Source organism: Macrosteles quadrilineatus, unplaced genomic scaffold, assembly GCF_028750875.1.
Source record: "Macrosteles quadrilineatus isolate MER2022 unplaced genomic scaffold, UCM_ALF_1.0 Scaffold_1__1_contigs__length_201487025, whole genome shotgun sequence".
Lineage (NCBI taxonomy): Eukaryota > Metazoa > Arthropoda > Insecta > Hemiptera > Cicadellidae > Macrosteles > Macrosteles quadrilineatus.
Genome location: NW_026542594.1, coordinates 182,169,032 through 182,188,238, shown reverse-complemented (window position 1 = coordinate 182,188,238; position 19,207 = coordinate 182,169,032). Strand labels below are relative to the sequence as shown.

At 35.1% G+C, this 19,207-nt stretch overlaps 1 protein-coding gene across 2 annotated transcripts in view; it reads right to left on the bottom strand.

Moving 5' to 3' along the window:
• The window catches only part of LOC128991185 (mucin-2), a 106,412-nt gene that overhangs the window by 71,268 nt on the left and 15,937 nt on the right, over positions 1-19,207 (bottom strand). For both annotated transcript variants that reach the window (XM_054413968.1, XM_054413969.1), the window contains exon 2: positions 557-599. The gene's annotated coding sequence lies outside the window, so the exon portion shown is untranslated. The remainder of the gene's footprint in view (positions 1-556; positions 600-19,207) is intronic.

Below are 19,207 nucleotides of genomic sequence, written 5' to 3'. Positions count from 1 at the left end.
CCATACTACAATTTAAAATCACTTAGGGGATGGATTAACTTTTAAAGAGAAAAAATTAAAATATAACTGTATGCCATATTAGACTTTACTCAACATAGACCTCTTTCTTACTTTAGAAAATCTCTGATCTGCTACAATTTTGCACATCTTGAAGTTGAAAGTGATTGAGATCTAGAACGCAATGTGGAAATCATTAAATACATAGTATCAAACTGGTGTGCATAAATAAGAATCCGCCACACCTGTGCTCACAGATATGTAATCGAGGACAAATTATCATCCTAAAATGTGGAGCAGTGAAACCTGGATCTCCTAGAGATCCTAAAACGGATCCGTTCAAGTCTTATATAATCATTTGTTAGATTTTTTACTCCCTCTAAAAACACATAAACGAAAACATACAAAAAATCTTTTTTAAACCAGAAAAGGTGATGCCAATGAATTAAAGCTATAAACTAGTCAATTTTTAGTTGAAATTTTCCTAGTAAAAAGTCGTCTATCAATTTTAAATTCATATAGCCAAGTAAACTACAGTTTATTATTAACAAAATCTTACCTTGTTACATAGATTCCAACTGGTCTAAAACCTCGTCATGCACCTGAAAAAAATCAATTCAAAATTAAATTTGAAATCTTAATAAATAATTATTTTACTATATAAATAAATTTATCTAAAAATATCATTTAAGCATGCGATTAAAATTATATAAACTACGGTCCTGTCACACAACGTTAAGCTGTAAATCGTTGGTTAAAAAGATTTTTCCCTTATAGAGCCAAGTGTAGTAATAAAACTCAAAATATCTAAGCTTTTTTATTCGACTTCATGTAGGCTGAATTAATAACTGCCAAAGACAAGTTTAAGTTCACGACTTTATAACCCATCAATTTTACAAAATAATAATACTGAGGTTTTATTTTTGCAAATTATTTGGTCTTGTCGTTATTAGTGAAATGGGTCGGTAATTTCACAGGTTGCTGTTGACTCCCAGAGGTCAAGCAGTGTAAGTCACATTGAGGATTGCTCTATAAATCTAACTTTCCCTGGTATTTGACCATCCAAGGGTCATCCACTATTCAAGCCCCCGGCAGCCTCTAGAGTCTGGGCGTCTGAACCTCAAGGTTTGAGAGAAAGTTGAGGGCTCGGCCCAACAGAGACGTCATTTTACCACGTGTCTTTGCGATTCTATGGTTTAAATATATTTTAAACGTGGTTAAAAATATGTTATACGTGGTTAAACCACGAACGTTATTTTACGTACGTAGCGGGAAGTGAGCTGGTCTAGTGGTTGGAGCGCGGGACTTAAGTCCTGAGGTCCCGGGCTTAAATCTCTCTAAATCACCAATGAATGTTATCCAAATGATAATGCCTCACCCCGAGGTCTAGCTTAAGGTTATGTGAAAAACGGTTCCAGACTCGTACCTTGCGTTTTAGGACAAAAACACTTACGTAGTGAAATAGTTTTCTTAGAAGTTTTTTTTTAATTTTGTAACTGTGAAGATTTTTCTTTAGTTAATTACGTAAGGTTGTTATCCTTACGTTAACATTCTTTGTCTGAGGAGTTCCTTTAGCTTAAACCACATACATGAGAAAACAAGCTACATTTTCTCATTTTCCTGTTATGCTTCTCATTCTCTTTTTATCTGCCTTCTGACATAAGCTGTCTCCCACGCATCTCTCTGAGCTTGCGTAGCTTTCTTTTCTTTTCTTTCCCACTGAGGGCGATCAAATTAGGCCAATTCTATTGTCAGTGCCTTCATCCTACATCAAGTAGACTGTAAAAATTCGGAAAAGAAAAGTGAAGACGATATCCCTCCTAGGCATGCTTACTAGAAGTTAAATTATCACTTGAATTTTCCAGTAAGATCAGTAGGTCTTGTTTATCTAATAGTCTTCCTTATTTTTGAATAAGAAAGTCTTAATTGTTGCCTAATCAGTTATTTACGTCTCATGAAATTCCTCTATACTAAATGTTGCCGTATATTAGTTTGATAAAGAAATAAAAACAACTCGGATATTTTTGAAGAGTTCTTTGCCCGATCCTTTTGAAAGAAACCACTATGTCTTTATATCAAGTTAAAATTGTCCAAGGCCCAACATTGGGAGTGGGCTGGTCTAATTTTAATACGCAATACTTCATTTTTGAGGACCCAGGTTCAAATCCTGCAAATCACCAACAGATCTTAACTAAGAGATAATTTCTTGGCCCTTTAGGTCTAGCTCGAATGTGCAAATACCTGTGAGATGTTCTCTCACAGTTTTATTTTTGTATTATTTTGAATTTTAAATTATATTTGTTGACTACGGAATGTTTTACGATTTCTTGTCCGAAATCGTGGCATTGCCAGGCACACTAAGGTGTGATCTGAGTGTCAGGAGGTGTGTTGTAGAGAAGGTGATGTGTCTATTTTCTGTCACGATAGCCAAACCCTCAAGCCATCACGATGAGCTGATTTAGACTCTGGAATTGCAAAATGAAGTGTAACATTTTACAGGTTAAAAGAAACGTTTTCACCGAATTGTCACGCAGGTTTTAAGAGTCCTTGGAGCCTATACGTTCTAACTCATAACACAGTTAAAGAACTACAATGAAAATCTCAAATCTCACTGTTTACTAGATATTTAAATTTCAATCTGTCTGTTGTTAAAAAAAATATTTTTGTACCATAAATAACTCCTTAGCAGTTGTTTAAAATTATGCAAGATGGCCAATAGCCTCCAAGGACTGTTAAGTGTTTTGTGTGTAGTTTAACGTAAAACGGAGAGTAGTATTTTTTTTAAAGTGGTAAGTTTTTCATTTGAATTAAACCACATTTTCGTGCATCGTGGAAACTAAGTGGTATGTATACTGTATATGTACACGATACGCGATTGGTATTTCTGATACTAGTAACTTAGTGTGTAGGTAAAGATTTGTGTTATAGACAAATTAAATGCGTGACTTAAATGGGGGGGTAAAGCAGAAGGTTAGATGTGTAACCAGAAAAATGGAGAAATATAATTTTTAAGATTATCACACAATGTACATTTTAAAACTCCCCTAAAAAACTATACTGAAACTAAAGATGTCTCCAAAAAGTAATGGATTGGGCACAAAAGAGGTACATATTTTGTAAAACTTGCCTAACAGGCTTTTCTCCACAAGCTTTTGGAAAAGCTCAAAAGGACACTTTATCCTGATATTTCCAAAGGCCAAAATGTTTTGTCATAAGGGGCTAGGCTCAATTTCGGGATTGTTGTTCACATTATTTCATACTAGATCTAGAGGTTGCAGCAATATCACTAAAATCCATAGGTGAATAGCGGGATTTGAACCCGGGTCCTGAGGGACTGAAGTCTACCTGCTCGCTCCCCTCCGAAGGACACAATGAAATCCTGACAAAAATAAACCGTCAACATTTGTAAACAAAGAAAAGAGCGGGAAATATATAACCCGAGGAAACTTAGCCTCATACCGAGCTAAAAATATCTCTGGCATTGAACGGTGCGGAATTCAGTAACCTAAGGGTGTGGACTTGTCAAAATATTGGCCAAGATGCAGTCGGCCTCGGAGTAACAATAAAACTATAAGCCGCGCCCGAATGGCTTACCTAACTTGTTGACATTGTAACGGTGTTGGTAGATTCAAGGGTGTGGAAAATTGAAAAGTTGTAATAGAAGTTGAGAATATGTTTAGTATAAAATGCATAGAGATGAACTTATTCTCCATTACGACAAAGAGAATCTTCCAGGAGTTTTCGATGCTTGGAGACACCAAGTTTGAGTACAATTGCTTTTTATGTCTAAGCCGGTGGCAATTGTACATGAGGGATCACAAGAGGAAGTACTTGGGTACACTTCCATATCTGTTGGCACAAACAACCGAATGAGTGATATTGATTATTCGATTGTTTGATTCGATATATCGTTTGGTTAGTTAGGTTAAGTTAACCTTACCTAACTTAACCAAACGATATATCGAATAATCGATATATCGATCGATATTTTCATTCGGTTGTTTGTGCCAACAGATATGGAAATGTACCCAAGTACTTAAACGCTTGTAGGGAAATCCGTCCAAACCAATTTGTGTTGTTGATGTTATGGAATCAAACCCGTTCCTCCCGCATCGGGAGTAATGATAACCACCAGGATAGCAACACACCAACGGATGATATTGATGGAAACAACAATTATCAACGTTAAATAAGGAACGTTAGGGTTGACACATATTTTCAATAAAGGAACAACAGGAGTGATGCTGAATCCTATAAGTATAAGTAAAAGTTTGAATGTATTTCAATACCCTTAGATGTTCAGTAACCATTTAGCTTGCAATCGCTAAATTGTAATTTCGGAGATGCTAAAAATATTATATTTTGTGGTTTTCACACAAGAACACCAGTTTTAAAACAGCATGAAATTATAGTTCGTGAATTTCTCATCATCGTCAATCATCATAATGATGAGTGAACCCATCACGAAGAATGTTATCATTTATTTATCACCAAAGTGTACTACTTTTTTTGTTCTCTTAACAAGTATTTCTCGAGTCAAATCTAGAACTAGAACGGTAATTTCTTTGCTCGTCTTCATAAAAACTAATGCTTCTACAGATGGTTTACAGGATCGGTTTTTGTCGGTTTCCATAGAATACTCATCGATGTACACGTTTTGAAAACCCTTGTCGCTTTTACTAAAGGACAACGCATATGAAAGTTTTAGATAAAGTTTTGTGTATTTGCTAAGGAACGCTTACTCCCTAGCTTTTTTTAATCAATAACTTATTTTTTAACTGATTTTACAGGGTACTTTATCCTCGACAGATTTCCCAGGACAACTAAGAACTGCATTGCATTGGTTATTGTTAGCTAGGGTCTGTTACGGGCGTTACATACAAGAGTAACATCATAGGGAACACACAAATAAATAAAGGCAATATTCTCTAAGGAACTGTAGCGTTTGCAACATATATGAAACCATTGATTACGTATACACCATTGGTTAGTATATTCAATGTTGGACTCGTATAGAATGTACCTTACTCCAGCTTACAAGTTCTCAGCAACGCTTGCTTCAGTTTGTTGCTCCAAGAGCACGACTCGTTCTTGCTACAAAAGGCTCTCTTATCTTCATGCAGGACACAACCAGTGAAAGCATTCTGCCCGTTTGTCCAGAGTTTCACAACTGGACTGCGTCCATTCCCTGCCAAGGTCCTGTGAAGCAACTGGATCACAATTGGATCCGAAGTGGATCACTTTGTGGATCCGCCCTCTTGTTAACTCCAAGCAGGGTGGAATTAGTAAACTGCTCCTGGGGAGGGGCAAGAAACTGGGACGACAGTCTGTAACGTAAATGTCTATAGCGTGTGTTGATCACCGTTTAACTTTGGATTATAAGGTTACCGGTTTACTTTAGTAACATGTTGCATACCTCAGTAAAATACACTTAAGTATTGGGGGGAGTTACTAAACAGCCTAGATTGTTCCAGTTGATTTTAGTCTTACTTGAATATGTTGCTAACTTCTTCAGGAATTCTATATTTTTTCACTCTCAAATAGTCGAGGAAAGTGTAAATAAAAAATATTGAGATTTTCAGTAAGTAACGAGATGATTTCGAATTTGGTAAAAATAATGGTTTTGGTCATTTTATCACAATTTGTTCGGTGATTCTGTATTGTATTTCCAAAATGATGTCACAGAATAAATTTACATCAAACACACGTTTAAAATAAAAGAGGAAAATTTTTTACACAATTAAGTTCCATCAAATTTAAATCTTCCAAACAATTTTTGCTGAAGAAGAAATTGCCTATTAAATCAAACTCATACACCATTAGGCCATTCAGAAGACACGGTTCAGCCCAGTAATGACAATACAACTTTCTTTTTGCGTAACTCTATTGAAACAACGAAGATCCAAAAATGGTGTGCTGGCCGGACATCATGATTTGCGCAACAAATATAATTAACAGAGTCCAAACTGGGCGTGACAGAGCTAGAACAAAGCGCAACGATGACGGATGATGTTACTTTCTCTGCGCGGCTCCGTGCGACTCACTGCGGCTCACTGCGGCTCACGTCGTATGAAATGTGTTAGTGGTAGTGTAGCCTCGGGCAGTGCCACTGACCTTTAAACCAGAGAAAACTTGGCGGCAAAATATTGGAGGGATGAGTATATTGGCTAAACTTTGCGAACCTCAACAACATTACAGTCTGTATGATGGAACTTGTCTCCTGGTCCTCCTTCCGAGTCTGGTCCGAGCCTTAAACTATTGGCCAGTACCCAGGTCAGGAAACAGTTTTCATCGTGCAGAGCGTAGGAAGATTTTCTTTTCAGCGAGGCAATTTTAGATAGGATATTGGAAATTTTATCATGGAACTTGATACTTCAACTGTACGTAGAAGTCAATTACTCCTTAGGATGATACTCTACATCAAAACTGAAACTTTGATGAATAGTAGTTTTTATTTTGACAAATGTATCACCAGAAGATCCACGAATCTATAGTCTGTGTGATGGAACATGTCTCCTAGCCCTCCGCACCTAACGCCCTTTGCATGCATATCTTATTCCATCAGAAGATATTAAAAATAAATGTACTAAAGAAAGAATCTTTAGCCCCCCTTCTGTCGACGTTTACCGAACATTTTTTAGCAAGGAGTTATTTCGTATTATTTGTTTAGCTAAAAAGTAAGTTGAAAGATTAAGAATCAAATTAACCAATGGTCAAAAGCAAATTTGTAGTCAGAGGCAAATTGTGAACTCTTCCCTCGAATGATTAATTTAAATTTGAAATTGAACCATATAATGAGACCCTGTCAACACACCAAGAAGGCAAGGTTTCAACCACATAGTTTCGTGGTCAGATATATCTAATCACGTAATGTTATGAAAGGCTATTATGAAATTGAATACTTCAGTTGAGGGAATAGTGAAAATTCATCTAACGAATGAGATAAAAACCTTTGATATTGAATGTACCTGATGTACTTCACTTCCATTACGTCAATTAATTGTTATTATTACCAACCCCATGAAACAGGCATTATGACTTTTAGTCCAGCCTGCGATAGAGCAAAAGGAAAGAAAGAAAGAAACTGATGATGAAGTTACTTCATACTTTTGTCCTCATATTTCTCATACATTTTGTATCATTTAGCAGTTTAATTTAAAAACAAATTAAAAACTAACATTGGTACATTGGATACATTTGGTTCAAATTCTCACTACACATCTTCACCTGTCATCCAGAGAAAACTAGTCTCCTCCAAGCGATTTGTTCGTCATCTATCTTGCTTTCTCCGACCATTAAAATGCACTTTGTTGTTTGCATGTAATCGTTCCGTATCTCCATTCTCCAAGTACACATTATTCCTGCATTCAGGAGGCAATTTTTCCTATTTTTGGATTGAAACTTGTCAAAGATGTAGAAAACGGAGCATTTTTGGTGTAAAAAATTAACTTATTGGAAAAGTGTGTTTTAAAACAACCTATTATCCACTCACACATCCAATGGCATTCGTCATTATTGATTTTAGAAAGGAGATGACCATCACAGGTAAAAGTAATGGCAATGATTATAATTTATATTCCAATCAGAGAGGCGTAACTTTGGCACCGTGCAGTTGGCAGCAGTGACAAGATGGTGAAGGTGACAAGCGTACCAACCTTGGCCATGAAATATAATGTTTTTCTCACTTGTATAACAGGCATTGGTTTCCATCATACATTCACCAATCAAAACACCATCGATTGCAATCATTAAACACTGCTTATTGCAGTTAAGTACCTAAGAAAATCCTCAAGGTATTTGTGCTGCGCTAGATAGGATAAAATTATGTAATTCAGGGTGTTGTTTATGTCATTCTGCATTAGAATTGAGCTATGTTTACAAAATAAATGTTTACATAGAAAAGGGATTTCAGTAAAGTTATGTTTGTTCACTAAAACAGTACTTATACAGAGCAATTTGTTGATATAAGTATATCTTAGTAAATCTGCTGGCTACAGCACACTACTACAACAATGATTTATACACAACAGCAGATCCTATTTATGTTCTCCATTGTATCTACTAGATCAAACCATCCTGAAGTGTTATCAGCATCTTCCTAGTGAAGAATAACTTGATAATATCAAGGAATTTCATAAAAAAAGTTGTTCAATTAGACTTCAGTAAAGCCACAAGGTACACGTGACATTCTATTGTAAATCTGTTGTTTCACAATCTGCCTCTAGCTTTATATCCTAAATTAGGAATTCGTGCAGCGTGTGACCATTGCCCACTACTATACTATTAATATTATCTGGCCTTTAACAAGTCAGCAATCAGCATGTTTTTAGATCCATATTTGGAAAATACTGTCGAAAATCGACGTTGAAATTTGAAAGAACATACTATGTCATGAAGCTAGGAAGGCCGTTTATTCATCATAGGATGTAACAGTACGCTGGAAGGAACCTGCAAACGTAAAGGTAGTTTTTCGTTATGTAAACAACTTTAACAGTGGCAAGTCTATCATTGTAGTACAGCTTAAAAGTAACTAATAAAATGTAACATAACCTAGAGTATTTTAGGATACCGTACTTAAAGCCCCTATTTAGTTCCAAAATTCTTCGGTTTTAATAATTTACAAGATACAATAGTATTTTCCACCTTTCCATAAGATTGTACAAGCAATAGTATTGTCAACATTCGAAAATAAATGAATGGAAAACTAGCTTAATCAGGACAGACAACAATAACTTGGAAACTGGGACCTTGACATAATTTGGATTCGGGTTTGAGTTTTTGTCCATACAAGATTTCAATATGTATAAACAGTGGAATTAAAACAAAATAAATAATTCTAAACCTTATTCTTAACTTTTTTGCATTTTCAACAATTATTTGAATGAATTATTCCGTCGCAGTAAGCATATACACACTAAGGTTGCTGGATGGATCCTGAGTAATTCAGTAGCTTTTTAATGGTTCGAAACTAGACCCAGCTGTTCATAATCATTGGACTTTAAATAAATTATTATCCTGGCTAATAAAACAGCTGATCTTAGTCAGTAACAAAGCTACACAGATCATCTCACACGATTCTACACTCATCCTTCGCTCATATTTCGGTTACAATACGAACCTATTTGGCGTCCCCATTTGATAATTGATAAGTGAGTTTCCAACTTTCAATCATTTGAATGACATCCCCCAGTGACACAATTTCCAAGGGGTCCCACAACAGTTTCAACGCTGTAGGCGAAAGTCTCGGCATTTAACCAATAGCTCCGTAAAACCGGATTCGCCACAGAAATCGACAGTGTTACGCAAATGAGTCGGCCTCATCCGCCACTTCCGCATCGAGAGACACCATCATGTCAACATGTAGTGAGAACTCTATACAGGGTGAGAAAAAAGTCCTGGGATAGTTAATTAATTTCGATGCTCGTTAAAGAAATTCGAGAAATTTGTTGCAAACAAAACGTATTCTACATAACCGAGTGAAACAAACCTAAAAGGTGACTTATGTTGTTGAAGGAAGACGAATGGAAGACTGCAATCGAATGAAAGAAGAATGATTTCTGTCAAGCTTTTATACTCCTGAAAAACTTTACTAGTATAATTCGGCAATTATTATGTATTTTGAGAGATCTATATACAGAGTGACAAATTTCTGGAAACGGCTTGATATCTTTTTGACTAAATTTGTTAGAAAAGTCAAACCTTTCACATCAACTTATATGTATGAAAACCACTTTTTGCAAGCATTACCATTTTTTTACCTTCACCAGGGGACGGCCCATGAGGAGTAGGTACATAATCTTTAGTGTAAGCATAGGTTGATATGCACACCACTTTAAAGGTATGGTCAAGTGGAGGTCATTGCCGGAAACCACGTCAAAAAAGGTTCATCCGTTACAAAATGGCGGCATTTCAAAGTTCTTGCGGAATATACCTGCACAGGCCTTATACTCATTAAGCCGTTTCCAGACTTTTTGGTCACCCTGTATATTAATAGGCAAGCATGTTTCTTTAAAACCTTTTTTCTCAGCTTGTGAGCATCGCAGGGAAAATCTACGCTTACTGTTAGAAATATATTTTCATGTAGATGTGTAAAATCCCTTTATAAATCCAAATAGGCTCAAAAATAAGCACATAAAATGAATTTGAAAATTTGAAAAAAATTAACATGGGCCTTATGAGTTGCCATGCTGGCAACGAAATAACATCAAAATATAAACAGAAACAAACAAATGGAAGAAATTACAATCATATGTTTTATTTAAAGCGTTTGGTGAATATAGTGTAACCTAAACATTACATTTTTTTGGTTGAGATTTTGACCACTAGACGACCTCTAGTATTTATAACTGCATCGGAAAAGATTTTGAAATAGAATTTCCAGTAATGTCTTTTAGAGTTAGCATCACACCTGTTGAAATTTTAAATCAACTCCGAGACATAAATGAGGAAGAAACTGAAGGATATGGTCGGAATGGAAAGAAAATTGCAGGAAAGTATGAATTATGGGTAGAAGTTGATGCACATAAATGCAATCCCGTGAGGCGTTAGGTTTGAAATATTGGTCATATTAAAACTGCAGGAAGAGCAGAGAAACCTGCTTCTAGAAATCGCAACGTTGCGATGATTTGATGATTTATTGAGTAATATCTGTGGAGGCGAGTGGTTAGAATGCATTGAAAACAACCTAGCAAATGGATATGTAGAATTTAGCTATACAAGATAAGAAACTGATATATATTTTTTTACACATACGTTATTTAGATCCAAGCTAATAACTTACTCCAATTTTCTTGCAGCTTATAGGTATGGGGATTTGATGGTCTCCTTTTTAGCTTTTATCGAACACTGAAGGAATTATCATGTAGACATTTCATGCTCAATCGTAAATTGGCGTTTCGCAAATTCTAAAAAGCCTTTTGAGATTCTATGCAAATTAAAACAAAACTACACATTTTGTAACGAATAAAGGCAAGCTTTGTAAGTATTAAAAAATGAGACCCACTGAAACTATAAAAGGCTTCTTCCGTTACTTCGACGAAATGCTAACAATATTAAATTTTCAAAGTAAAAAAATGTTAACAATAACATAATGTTCTTACGTCTTGAACGGAAGAGGATAAAATTGAACCAATCGATCGACACAATAGATCGATACAATCGATCGATGGAGTCATCGACAGTTCGATTGTCAAGTTTAGTGAATACACGAGTCTAATCGGTTCCGAACCGACAAGTCTGTGAAATGGAAACCGTAGAAATCGCCACTGTCATGAGCCATAGGAACCATGATAGGAACTATCAGGGAAGAGTTCTTCAGACGGAATACCTTTCACTGCACGATCGAATATATTGTTATAGATTCTTGAATATATATATTCAATATCTTCAATCAAGTGTATGTGATATTTGCATAAAGGAAAGCTAAATAGATGGTAGATTCTCTTCTATATCTAAATAAGTTCATAATCAACTAGTTGTTTAATTGTTCATTACTTGTTAGACAAAAAGGTAATTTGATTGTTGTCATCGCATGTGCTTTTTACAGATGACTAACCTGTGGAAGAAAATATCGATCTTCTTATACTTGTAATTTATTCACTATAGATATTACCAATGTATATGAAACAATCTATATGTAGCTAGTGTTTACTCAAATAAAGGATATTTCAATAAGCCTCTCAATGGGCAGGCTACAACTAATGACATTAACTTTTCTCTTTTGATATTTTTCATTCTTTGAGACTTTTCAAGTACGCCACGCCGATGGTTGATTTCATTTGTTTATTTTTCCTTTATTTTGGATGTTTTCTTCGCAAAGCATTTTTTACGTTTTTGAAAGAGAACTGTCCAATCAGTCTATATCTAACGTCGAACTTTTTTTATAGATAGCATCATTAATTAATTCTGACACGGGAATCGAATATCTCTTCGAGTAGTGTATCTATAATCAAAGATCTCTCTGAATTTAAATTCCAACAGGTAAGACGAACCTAGCTCCAGACCACAATATTTCGCAATATCTAACTGGCTGAATGGTGTTACGTAATTAAATGCATTGTACACACAAGGAATCCAGAGTTACGTGATTCTAGTGCAAGAACGTCTGATGTATGTTTAATTCAATCACTCGGTTAACTAGCTCAGCTATACTTTCACAATGCTCTAGGTTCGAGTGCTGCAAGACGCTTTTTCAGCCCATTATGCCATGTGAGGACGAAATTGCTCTGATTACCTTTTGTTAATTAATTGTTAGAAGGAATTCCGCTCTCCGAAGATGTAAAATGTTGAACATTGACTATGTTTGATACTGGGCGGCATTTGAAAGCTCGTTAAACAGGAATTGGTGGAAACGTAAAAAAAGTTTGATGTGGGAATGTCAATTAAAGTGGAAACAATCTTTGGATCTTATTCAACGGGTAAGATCTAGTTACATAGTTTCAAAAATAGATTTCATGCGAAAATATTTAATGGAATTATAATGTTTGAAAATATAATTGTATTTGGTAAGAGTAAATTAACTTTCGCGTTGAAACGCCTGACACGCCTATTTTCTTTAGTGTAGTTCATAATAACCTCTATATTTATTTTACTTAATGTGCATTTATGATACATGAAAACCATAGCCATAGAAATTCTGATTCATTATTGTAATGGGACTGAGTAGTAGTGTCATCGTATTTTAGCTACTCACGGTGAATAAAATAATATATCCTATTCCGAAGAGTTTTGTTGGTAAAATAATAATCAGTGGTAAAAGGCAAAAGATTTATTAATTTTTGAAGGGAACACACAAACTACAAGTGTTCCTAATCTAATGTCTCAGATAAGTACTCGACCAGAAAGAATAGCAACTAAAAAGCTGTTTAGAAGAGCAAAAGAAATTCCTGTTAGAATTCATTTTTTAATGAATAAATAAGAAGAACAAATGACAACTATGCTAGACAAGCCCTTGATTGGAACACCAAGGGAAATAGAAAGAGTGGAAGACCAAGGATGCCTTTGAGAAGATCTGTGCAGAAACCGAAGAGGAAACCAAGAGGTGAGGTGAAGTAAAGAGCCCTGAATTGAGCGCGGTAGACGCCTTTGGTTGGAGCTCTACGCCCCATGCCCCCACCGCGAAGAAAAGACAACTAGTAAATAAAGTGGTGTGCAATTTCTTAGTTTATGCTATAAACCGGTCCTTCCAAACAAACCACTGTTCCTAAATCCCATTTAATGCAGCTCAGACTAGTCCTAAATTACTGTATTTGAGAGGGCAGTTCTAGACTGCACCATGACCACAATGGAGTACATGAATAGACACGTTACAGTAATTTTCCACGTGTACGTGCGCATCAGACGTGACTCGACTTGTTCTAGTTCTTACTCTGTGCCGTATTACCAGCAGCCAGCTAGATTTTGTACTATACACTCTGTACTGGTGGATTATGATGTCACTTGGTGGCATAACGTTGGTTTCCCGCCAGCGGCTAAACTGGCCCCACGCTGGGCGCCAAAATGACCGCTTCCTCTCCCATCTGTTGAAAGGACTTCCGAATTTGTCTAACAGCGTCCACTGAGCCGTTTGCTTGGAAATAACTCTTTGGATGTTTTGTAACTTCATATCACGACGGTACAACTTATTGTATACGTATTTTAAGCTAAGAGAATGCATGGTGTAGAATGGTGTGAGGAACTTTTGTAGCTTTGTTGACTAAGATCAGTTAATACTCGTACTTTAGTCAGGGCCAATTATTAAAAACACCATGATCAAGAAGCAGTGAAGTTAGGTCGTGTAGTAATGATTGTATTCCTTGCCAATTATCTTTAACTGCAGGGGAGTAAGGAAATCATAAAGACTTCGATATATATCTTCGGTTTATGTGGACTTTTTAAAACGGAAAAAAGCCGTTTTCTTAAACAAACAAGTTTAAAAATATTTGTCAAAATCTCCAAGAACCTTATGCATTAAGCGATGCCTGGGTAGAGCTAAGCAAAATATTAAGGGTTATACTGTCCAAAGAAAATATAGCATGGGCTAAACCAGCACGGAAGAATGGCCATAAACTGATAACTAAGACCACAGAGAAAAGTATCGTCTTATTATATATTACACGTATTATAATGCAAGCATGTATTTTAAAATTATAACAAAACTGCATGGATGTACATTTGATCTTGAGGGCTGATTAGTTAGTCTTCTTTCAATGTTTTCCTTTTCCAAATTTACGAAAGTAAGAAGGACATGGTATGTCGAATACTGATGAAACGAATAAAACAGTACGTAGGGACTTTGTATTTATAAATATAAAATAGTAGAACTGTTTTACTGACGCACTTATATACGTTTAGTGCATTATACCACTAAGATAGTTAATACCATCATGTTGAAAAGGATAAGGATCGACATGCTATTGCGATGACCAATATAGGTAAAAATAGGTAGGATGTAGTTGTTGCGATGATAAAGATAGGTTGGTAAGACTGTTATATTTGGACCTGTATGTCGCAAACAAGGAGGCATTTTCCTCCGTGGTTGTTGGTTTTATTATTCGCCACAAGAAATCGAGCAGTTTTTGTAGGCGGCATTAACTTCGGCGAAAGCCGTGGACTTTCTTGCTGCGTCCAGCGTTGATGTAAGACTTCGTGGGTCATTCTTTCTGTTCTGACAGAACCAGAGTCTTCCGAGGGAATTGATGGTTTGTTGTGTAATCTGTTGATGAATTGTGTTATATAAAATGGTTTGATAATATTAATGAATCTTGCAGACAATTTTAAAATGGTTTGACTTTACCAGAAACTAGACACAAATCACTAATATTTTTTACTGGTAGTTGGTGAGTATAATATAATAGTAAATTGTACAGTATAGTGTATTTTTTGTGATTTGTCAAACCCCTATTTTATTCAAACAACCGATCTATTTTAAATCTATTGCTTGTTATTTGGAGTTTTAACCATAGAGAAAAGCAGATACTTTAAATGAGCTTTATTATATTTTAAATTCAATGTGATATATAGTCTGTATGACAGAACTTTTCACCTGACCCTCTATCTATCTACCTGGAACCATCCAGGGCCTTAAACCATTTGTCAGTCCCAAAGTGGACGAAGATTCAGAAAACAGGTTCCATCATACAGACTATAGTAAAACCATATATTCTATCAATCCACTCAAAAGTTAACAGACAACAATTTAACATGCCATTGGTTTCTTTTATTGATTAGTGAGAAATGTAATCAAATATACCAATTGTTCTAACTCCTAAGTAGACTGTAACAAGTATTTTTGGCACAAAACTGCAAGGACTCATCCTTTTCTATACCAGCAATAGTATAAAAAGTAATAGTATCAATAACAATAGTATTAGTAGCAATAGTAAGGAGTTTAATTTCCATTGAATGAAGGTCATCAGCACATAATGACGCAACATCCTCTATGACTCAGAAAAGGAACTAAGTTGAGTCGGGTCTAGGAAATCGTATCTTCAGGGGATTTGAATAATTAATAGGAAAGTGTTTTAGTTCTATAACGCTATAATGTTACAAAGTAACCGAACAGGTTCTTGACACGCTTTGGCGGTTAATTTCAACTCTAGATTTGTTGTTACATCACTAATTTCAACTATAAGGTATTCCTAGTAGTCAAGAGCAGATGATGGTGGGGGAGCGAGCTGGTGGTTCCTGGGGTCCCGGGTTCAAATCCCGCCAAATCACCAATGGATTTTATCCAAGTGATAATGCCGCAACCCCTAGGTCTAGCCTGAAGTAATGTGAAAAACAATCCCAGGCTCGTGCCTAGCGTCCTATAAAAAAATTATTCACTTTTCGTGTGTTCATGAGTAAAAAATAACATTTGTCATCCCTCACCATATATTGTTAAAAATATATTCACTCCAATTAAATATTGTTCAAGCAGTTCAAAGGATCTTATTTAAAAGGAAAGTAGTGGCTTGTAGGGACCTAAGTCCCTAAAAAGCTTAAATGTAAAACAACTTATTGCAATACCGGTATTTAAACAATCTCAGAATAACATTATCTATGTGTCAGGATATGTATCCCTATGTACATGTCAATTGAGGTTATTCCACTTCATTCAACATTTTGATTGAACAATAAATCCCAAATTAAAAATGGTAGTAAATAAAAAAAATGTAAAATAAATCTTTAACATATGTTTTGAAATGAAAACAAATCAGAATTTTTCCATTTAATCTTGAATCATTTATTATTTAGTCAATGTTGTTATTTAATGTTAAACATTCCTTCAACACAACTATAACCTTTATTTTGTCAGCCATTCTAAGCTCAATCACTTCTCCTATGATTTAACTAATTTACTTAAAAATACACAAATTTGCAAATTGCACAGTAAAATAATTGATTTTAACATTCTAAGACGTAACTAAAAAGTCTTAATTATTGTGGAAACGTTATCCATGGTTTTATATAGTATACAGTACGTTGCAGAATTGACTGGCAAATGATCAAGTAGACCAAATGTAATATTAATTGCTTATTTGCTTAGTGATAAATCACGATCAGCTGTATTGAAGTAAAAAAAATCAGCAGTTATTGGCTTCTAATGCTATTCTTATGGAGAACATTTGACCTTATATCTAATTTTGTGTTAAAATTTGGGGAATTTCACTATTTTTCCCGCCGTCACGGGGTCGAGACCTTTAATTTGAGCCCTCTCCCGTCGTTCTACGACCTCCCAGTCGCCCACAATTTTGAAGCAAAGAATCGGCTTACGTAATTAATATATACATAGATATCACTAGTATTGAGACATATAATCACGTTCTTATGAGCTTTAGCTGTACAACTGTTCATATAATTTCTGCCACAGCACAAGCCTTGTTAAGTGTGGATTCGCATGCAACCTTGAAGACCTTGACAGTGAAGGGGAATGTTCGGATAGCCTACATCCGTCGGAATGGTCGGACACGACGAGAAGGGATCCGGATTGTTATGAATGTCTTGATTGTAATTCCTTAACTATCTTAGATCTGGATCAAGAAATACAGCCCGATAATCCTACAAGATTAATAATTGTTTGAACATAACATTTATTTAACAACAAAGAGAAACATAACATAATCGAATAGGGTGAACAAGTGATTTGAGGAAAAATTTGTATTTAAATGTAAGTTGTAACTAAACATACAAAAAATTTAGTATGATGATTTGGTGTTGAAAGCTATCCACTGAGATATTTGGTAAGGATAACCAATCCCCGTTTGTGGTTGAGTGGTTTTTAATTCAAGGACGTTGTGATACACTTTTTAAGAACAGTTACTTTGGAACAGTTACACTTTGGAATTCTAGGTGGATACTGTAACCAACCTGCAATCAAAGTATTGATTAGTTATAATATTATGTTTCTAAACCGTAAAACTCTGTACGCTTAAATAATATTTATGCTCATTCCATCCACTAGCTTTGTCTTCTTCGATCCCATTCAAGCACCAACACATTCTGCAATAGCGGTATTCAATAAAAAATCAAGAATGACAAAGAAAAAAAAGAATTAATTTGAATAATCGGAAATAGTTTAATTATAAAATTATAAGAAGTTGTCAATAATATGTTTTCCGTTCATTGCAGATCAATGTTGGGGCAGTGAGTGGAAAAATCTCATTAAACTTATTGATCTAAATGATAGGCTTCCAAAATCACATTAGATTGTCAAATCTAGGTCTTAAGGTGACTATGCAATAGTAGCTTGTCCTGAAAATGGATAGCTTTACGCATCATCCTAGCTTATTTAACGACATGATCATCATCCGAAGACCTAGATTTGATCAAACTTATTACTTAACGCTACAAGACGAATTGTTGTCCTGCACTCATTACTTTTGTTTTAAAATCTGTCTTTCTCAAGGAATCGGCGTTAGACAGCCAGTCAATCAAATCAGTTGGGTTATTGCGTAGGAAACTCATAAAAATGAAAGTTGCAAATTACATAAGTGATTCATGCAGTCAGTGAGATCGGAAAAGAGCGTGGGTTTGCATGCTTTGGCAACGCGTTGGTGTGGAATCAAGTTTACTTTCTACTGAGAGATGATGATGATGGTTAAGTTGGCACGAAAACTTTATCTTAGTGGACCAGAACATTATGTTTTCTAATATGTATGCCAATTTTCATGGAGGCCTTTTATTAATATCAGTAAAGTTTTTACAATTCTTCCAATGTAGGACGTAGGTAGCAGCTTGAAAGCGGTTGAATTTGAACTGGATAAACTAATGTACACAAGTAAACCATAAACTTCTTAACTTTGAAAATAGGTTACATAATAAAATAAGACTCCTTACCAAAACAATATTAATGTGGTTGATTTTTTTCTAATGATAACTATCTAAAAAAAAATGTCAATTTAAGATTGTAGGTACGAGAATGCTTATACGAGATAACTCCGATCGATATTTTGTGGACGCCTCTGCAAACACCACCTAATAATTATTGCATAAGTTCTATTGTCTATATTTTAAAAACTCATTAATCAATATTCCTGAAATGGTTTTATACTTTATTAAATAAAAGGAAATAAATATTGACAAATAAAGCACCATTTATGGAATCCGCAAAGATCTTACTTGTCAGCAGATCCACAGAGACTAAAAAGGTATAAAGAAGAATGTTTAGTTACGACAAAACTTAGTGGTTCAATTAAATGATGGGTTTGTACATATTATCTATTGTAGAGAGCGATATTATTTTCTATGTGTCCTCTTCACATGACGTAGCCCGAATAAAGCAAATAGTTTCCTTAAAAGTCCAATAATCAAAGAAAAATTAAGGCTTTTCTCGGGATCGAACCTGAATTTTAATAGCTAGGAGAGCACTATAACCATTGAGCTACCCAGCAAATATGTTGTCAACACTTGTTTACTACATTAAACTCTATGGACGAAGAGCATGTGTAATAAAATTTTTTTGGATACAGTTTTTATAATCTTTTCTTGACACTAGGTCGTATTTCGACACTGTTCAATGTACTGTAAATATGTACTAAAAGAATAAAGATTGTTTGAAATGAAATTGACGAGAAAAAAGTCTTGCACATACAAAAAAACTTCTGGTTTTACATGCCAAGATTGTTGACATTCTTCATAAGTTCACAGAAAGGGAAAATACAGTAATTTATATATGTAAATATAAACACCAATCATTAAGACTTCTTGATGGCATTTATGAATTATAGTGTTTATAATACCAATGAAAGGC